We start from the raw sequence: 6,000 nt of genomic DNA, 5'->3' as shown, positions 1-6,000 counted from the left end.
AGGTCTATTAACCATTATTATGTCTTGATAACAAAACTTTCTTTCCCCATCACAGACATGCCAACTATGTTTATGCTTATGTGGTAGGAGATGTGAGCTTGCCCAGAATCAAGGGATAGTCAGGCTGGTGGGTAGAAAAAAAAGACTTAATGGCCCCCTCCTCCCATTCTGTGTGCTATCTCTGTGGCTCCCAAGATTTCCAGCTACATACTTTAAGAGTTATTAGCTATTTCTCCTAAAGAGAAAATTATGCCTGTGATTCTTTGGTGAGGTTTAAGGACTAGATGGTTCAAGCTGCTTCTCCTTGGTTTCATTTCACTCTTCATCTATCCTCTGCCTGACCCCCCAGTCAGGAAATTTACAAGCTTAGAAAGTTTGATGAACCATAGGAATTTTTCAGGTCAATTTGACCCAAGGTGGAATCCAAAGGCTGATGCCACTGTGGGACTACAATCCCTAACCAAAATTCTGAATCCAAAACACACTAAGACCAGAAGCTTTTTCACAAGTCTAATCCAAATAAAATCATTTGGAGGAAGATCTTGAGTTGCTGTGAAGCTATTTAATGTCTTTATCGATCACATTTGGGATGACTAGTCACACATTTTTCTGAGGAAATATCAGTGTGCTTGATTATGTGGTGCTGCCCTGGACCTCACTAAGGATTTTACATAATATACAGTGGACACATCATATTACCTTGTTAAAAATCTGAAAATTTAGAATTCTGAAAAACATCTGACCCCAGGGATCTCAGATAATACACTGTGGACCTGAATATCCAGACAAGCTCCGAAGTCTTTTTGTCCACAGCCCAATCTCTTCCTGTCATTCATCAGCTGGGTCATCTCTGGGGGCAGAAGAACCTCAGACTCAGATGCCACAGGGCCCCAGTGGGAACTCAGAACCATGGACAGCAGCACATCCCAAGTTTGCTACCAAATCAATTTGCTAACATATTAGACTCGGTTTTCCCAAGTATAGAAAGAAATTGGCAACAATGCAGCTTGCGTGAGAAATGCGACCATTGTTTTCTAACAGTAAAACACAAGGTATGAGGGTGTGGGGGTGGCAGTTGTGGTCTGGGCACAGAAAATAAATTTGTTTCTTATCTTTTTCCTCCAGCTGGTTCCAGGCTCTTCTCCTTTGACATTATTGAAAGCCTGGCAGGTACTTTGAATGTTTGTTTCCATCAAGTTTTCCTTGCCTTTCTAATCTACAAATATTTCTGGCTGGTTTCCTTTCCTGAGTGTTCAGTGTTGCCTAGCCACTGGATTTTCCCAGCCTCACCTGCCCAGCAACCAGGTAACTAGGCAGAGACTTTGCCAGGAGTGGACAGAAAGTTCCCAGTGGACTTTGCCAGGCCCCATCATTCTAATAAAAGGAAGTAAATAAGCCACAGGTTCCCACTGTTGTTCATGCTCATATTATCATTAGGTCCTTTAGGAGAAGAGGGAAACAGTGAGGTGACTTCCTTCACTACTAAGTGAAGTCATATCCAGCCTCAATGAAATTGAGACCACTGTCACTGAATACAATGCTTCAAGGGGCAAGCATAAGGGACCTTAGAGCTTATATGCTGGAAGCAACAAAATAGAATGGCCATTTTTCTTTATTCAACAAATAACTATTAAGTGTCTGCTGTGTCAGGCACAAACTAGGTACAAGGATGGAAAATGAAGTCCCATCCTCTTCCCCCAAAGCTGAGAGTCAGGTCAGAGAGAGAGATAAGTATAGTCAGTGTGCTGAGTCCTGTGGTAGAGAGAAATGCAGGATATTATAGGAAGCCAGCAGAGAGGAATCCATTCCAGGATGAGGAGTCTAGGGAAACACCCGAGCTATACAGGTGGGTGCAGTAGGGAATGTCAAAGAAGAATGGTATATGCGAAGGCAGACCACTGTGAGAGACCTCAGACTTGTCATCTTGTTGTATTTGTATGTATTTAGCCTTATTCCAAAGCTAAGATAATCTTGTCTCTGATGACCAGGGCCATGTCTTATATTTCTGTGTATCCCCAGAACCTACTCTGTTCCCTGTATACAATTAGTGCTTGATCAATGTTTTATCAGTGATAATGAGTTTAAGGCCTCACATCAGAACTGTAGCCATGCAGATGATTTCATGGTAGAAATCAGAATGCCACAGCAGAAACTGGGACACACTCACTCCACCTCTAACACTTTCTGGGCTGCTCCAAGGAGGAACCTTGGCCCGAGGACTCCAGCAAACTGGAGAAATTGAAGTTGCTCCTGACTTCCCATGGTGGAGAGTTCCTCAGGAAGTGTGTGGCCTAGCATTTATGCTCTTGAGAAGATTCAGTTTGAGCTCCAGCACATCATCAATCAGCCCACTAATCCTGGAGAATTCCATGGCTTCTCTGAGCTGCAGATTTTCTACCCACTAGACAAGAGCTGATTCCTGGATTACCTACCTCAAGGGCATATTACAAGGGTAAAAGAAGGGTAGGATCATAGCAAGCCCTTTGAAAACACAAAAAATACCATTCACAAGTGTTTGGTCTACTGGGTAAAGAGTCAGAAAACCAAAACTCCCCTGCCAACCAGCTGTTGGCCTTGGCCAGCTCTGGGCTTCATTTCTTTCCCTGTGGCAGTTTCTACAGATGACTATCACAGATCTCACATTATTCCATAGGTTTGGGTTTTAGATTTTTTTTAATACCTCAGTTTATAAACTAGAATAGAAGCCTTAGGCAGCCCTCTGGGTATTTTTTATTTATTTATTTACTCATGAGAGACATAGAGAGAGAGGCAGAGATACAGACAGAGGGAGAAGCAGGCTCCCTGGGGGGATCCTAATGTGAGGCTCAATCCTGGGACCCCAGGATCACGCCAAAGGCAGATGCTCAACCACTGAGCCACCCAGGCGTCCATAATCCCATGTTTACATCATGATTCGTGTCCATTGGTACCAAGGCTCCCTCCCAGCATTGATTGCAGGGTTGCAGCAGGGGTGAGTCTAGTTATCCCTGGCAAATTGCAGTGGCTATGGTGCAGAGAGGTCCTTCTTGGCTAGAGCCTTGAGGAGTGGAGAGTAGTTGACAGCTGGAAGGAATTCAAGCTGCAAGCCCAGAGAAAGGCTTCCCCTAGATGGAAGCATCATTTAACTACAGAAAATGGTTTCTGTAACACTGGGGAAGTTGTCTGCAGTGTAGCAGGAACACTGGTGAAAATAATTTAAGTCTTTTACCAGGTTACTGTGGTGTGTGTGTGTGTGTGTGTGTGTGTGTGCATGCATGTGTGTCTCTATCTGCCCACCAACCCCCCCACACCAGGCCTTTTCACCCCTCCCAGCAACCTGACCCTTCTCTGGGCTCCAGCTTTCTTTTATCTCTTCCCCTTTGGCCCCCAAGCCATCTCCCTCACCTCCTCCTTCTCTCCTGTCATTGTGTCTCCCGCTCTCTACATCCTCCCTGCTGTTCTCTTCTTTGCCTTCCTTTTTTCTATGAGGATCACTAAGGCTTCAGTCCACCCAGCTGCAAGGGGAACATAACTCTTTAGAAATGTGACCTCATTTACTATAATTCTCCCACAGTGCAGGCCAGGGGTAGAGGTCACCCCCTCAATCCCACTGTTATTCCTGCTGTCAGTGGTGGGATTAAAAGAGTCCCAATGAGTCTTCGAAAGGCACCCAACAGACCAATCATTTATTCAGTAAACACTTGTTTTCATGTAAGTTTTTAAATAATTTTAAGGTAATGTATGGACACTGCAGAGAACTTAGAAAGTAAAGGGGAAAAAAAGAAATATTTAAGTGAATCATAGTTGCCTCTACCTAGAAATCACCTTTAACAGCATTTTACTTTAATTCATCCTAGGCTATTTTACTGGGCTTTTCTGCATACTTACGGTTTTACTGTATATACAATTTTGTAACCTACTTTCTTCTACTTCGTATTATAGCATAAACATTTCCCTTATGGTATTGTAAACCCTTTAAAAACATTATTTAAATTTGTTTACTCTTTGCCCTCTTTTTTGGACATTTATAGGTGTTCCAAATTTCCTATAATGATAATTATACTATGATGGGCAGTGTTTTGGGGTTTTTTTAAGATTTTATTTATTTGAGAGAGAAAGAAGGAGAGAGAAGGACCACAAGCAGGGAAGGGGCAGAGGGAGAGGGAGGAGCAGGCTCTCTACTGAGAGGGGAGCCCACCATGGTGCTTGATCCCAGGACTCCGGGATCACGACCCCAACCAAAGGGAGACACTCAACCAACTGGGCCACTCAGGTGCCCCAAGATTTTATTTATTATTTATTTATGAGAGAGAGAGAGAGAGAGAGCATGGAGAGGGGCAGAGAGAGAAGGGAAAGCAGATTCCCCGCTGAGCAGGGAGCCTGATGTGGGGCTCCATCCCAGAACCCTGGGATCATGACCTGAGCTAAGGCAGATGCTTAGCCGACTGAGCCACCAGGTGCTGATGGGCAGGGTTTTTTTGTTTGTTTGTTTTATTTTTTGTTTTTTTTTATTTACTGTTGGGCAGTTTTATGTGCAAAGTTTATACAGTCAATATGGTGTAGGGTTGATGAGTGGGACTTTGGAGCCCAGCTGCTTTGATTGGAATCTGAGCTCCACCCTTACAAGGGATGGGTAGGTTAGTATCTTGGTTTTCACATCTGTACAATAGGGATGACAATAGTAGCCCCCTCCTGGGATTGCTGTTAGAATGAAATAAGATGATTCATTTAAAACAGTTAGAACAGGGATCCCTGGGTGGCGCAGCGGTTTGGCGCCTGCCTTTGGCCCAGGGCGCGATCCTGGAGACCCGGGATCGAATCCCACATCAGGCTCCCGGTGCATGGAGCCTGCTCTTCTCCCTCTGCCTGTGTCTCTCTCTCTCTCTCTCTCTCTCTCTGTGACTATCATAAATAAATTAAAAAAAAAAAAAAAACAGAACAGTTCTTGGCATGTAGTAGTTATTCAATAAATATTAGCTATTAGTATTGCCTTAAGGTAGATTACCAGTAGTGGATTTACTCTGGCCCTTGATATATAGTGCCAAATTGCTTAAAAAAAAAAAAAAAAAAAAAAAAGAATGAATCTGTACTGACAAATCTACCATGATTTATTATTTTTATTTTTTTTATTTTTATTTTTTAAATTTTTTAAACAATTTTTTATTTATTTATGATAGTCACAGAGAGAGAAAGGGAGAGAGGCAGAGACATAGGCAGAGGGAGAGGCAGGCTCCATGAACCAGGAGCCCGATGTGGGATTCGATCCCGGGTCTCCAGGATCGCGCCCTGGGCCAAAGGCAGGCGCCAAACCACTGCGCCACCCAGGGATCCCTCTACCATGATTTAAATTAAACTCTGGCCTGACCTATGCCAAGGCTCATGCTCTTTCTACTACCCCTTCTATAATACCTCTTCAGGCATGTGCTAGGAATCCCTGCAGTAATTATTCTCTTAATGCAAAAGAAATGGGTTATCATTAAGACTATAGAAAGCATCTAGCACAATGTCTGGCACCTATTAAGTTATTTGAGAATAAATACAAATTGTATTGTAGAGTGAATGCTTCTTTTGTATATTTAATAGATGATCATTGAGATAATGCATACAAAACTCCTAGCCCAGTTCCTGGCACATGGTAGTGCTCAGCCTATTATCTGTGTACCCATCCATCCATCTGTCCAGCTGTCTTTCTGTCTTCTACTGGATTTCTCTCCTGCTAGCTCTCCAGTGCCCAAGCTGGCACAATATGCCTTCACCACCTTCATTATTGACAGTCTCATTGACACAGCAGAGCCCTGCCATTTTGTTGGAGTCAGGACCCAAAGTTTATGCTGGAACAACAAGCCTAAGAGCTGAAGAGGGAGGACTGAATATCAAGATGTGAATGACAAATGGGACATGGACTGCAGTGGAACAAAATGTGTGCTTACTGTGAGGCAGGGCCTTATGTGGGTGCCCCCAAGTACTACTGGGACCACGGGGGGACCAGGGATCAAGAAGCTGATAACTGCAAGTAACCTG

The sequence above is a fragment of the Canis lupus genome, chromosome 8 (assembly GCF_003254725.2).
Source record: "Canis lupus dingo isolate Sandy chromosome 8, ASM325472v2, whole genome shotgun sequence".
Taxonomy (NCBI): Eukaryota; Metazoa; Chordata; class Mammalia; order Carnivora; family Canidae; genus Canis; species Canis lupus.
The sequence above is the reverse complement of the archived record's forward strand: the minus strand, read 5'-3'. Positions refer to the sequence as shown.